This window comes from Equus przewalskii, chromosome X (assembly GCF_037783145.1).
Source record: "Equus przewalskii isolate Varuska chromosome X, EquPr2, whole genome shotgun sequence".
In the NCBI taxonomy this organism is placed as follows: Eukaryota; Metazoa; Chordata; class Mammalia; order Perissodactyla; family Equidae; genus Equus; species Equus przewalskii.
Window position 1 is genome coordinate 47,380,736 of NC_091863.1, and position 1,008 is coordinate 47,381,743.

Below are 1,008 nucleotides of genomic sequence, written 5' to 3' on the forward strand. Positions count from 1 at the left end.
TGCTAGTCTATGTGAATGGAGACATAGAGTCCGAAATGAAATTGAGTAAGAAAAGAAACAATCGTTAATAATATAGACTAGTTTTTGTAACCCTTGTGGGAAAAACAGAAGTGCTCTGCCCAATCCACTGGGGAGCCAGCTTTTTCTTAAGAACTGCAGCCCTGGGGCATTTTTTTTTTTTTTTTTTTTGCTGCCTGACCACTGCCATCATGGGTCACACGTATGTTCCTGGGAAGGACTTGTCCCAGTAGGCTCTGCCCCTCTGCCACAGCATCCCCACCTGGCTGAAGATGATGTCTGATGACACAAAAGAGCACTTCTACAAACTGGCTAATAAGGGCCTGACTCCCTCACAAGCTGATGTGGTCCTGAGAAACTCACATGGCACTGAACAAGTATGTTTTGTGAGAGGCAATAAAACCTTGAGAATTCTTCAGTACAAAGGACTCAAAGTCTTAAGTCTTACTTAAGAAAGCTGTTGCAGTTTGAAAGCGTCTTGAGAAGAGCAGAAAGGATAAGGATGCTAAATTCCATCTGATTCTGATTGAGAGCCACATTTACCAGCTGGCTAGATATAAGACTAGACAAGTGCTCTCCCTCAATTGGAAATGTGAGTCATCCACAGCTTCTCCCTGGTTCCATAAATTTATCTATGTACTCAAGCAATAAACCATTGTTTAACTAGAAAAATAGAGATTCACAGCCCTGGGCTGGCTTTGCCTGACTGCTCCTGCTGTCTCTTCCTTCCAACCAGCTCCATAGATGGTGTTTTCTTTTCCTGTCCAGCCCATGCCAGGAAGCATCAGTGCTCCATCTTCCACCAATGTCATCAGGACACAAGAGAAAGGTAGGTCCATGTAAGTGGGGTTGTTAGTGAGAGTCAGAGGGGAGCACTTTTATTTCGGGATTGTGAGAAAAATGAGCTTCTGGAATCCCCAACTGGAACCCAGAACAAAGAGAAACAATGTAATAGTGAGGATTTGGTTTCCACAGTGCATTGAATAGTAT

General features: G+C 43.6%; 1 pseudogene; it reads left to right on the forward strand.

The window, feature by feature from the left end:
- Positions 1-209: 209 nt before the first annotated feature.
- Positions 210-669, forward strand: LOC103545432 (small ribosomal subunit protein uS15-like; annotated as a pseudogene).
- The last annotated feature ends 339 nt before the right edge of the window (positions 670-1,008 follow it).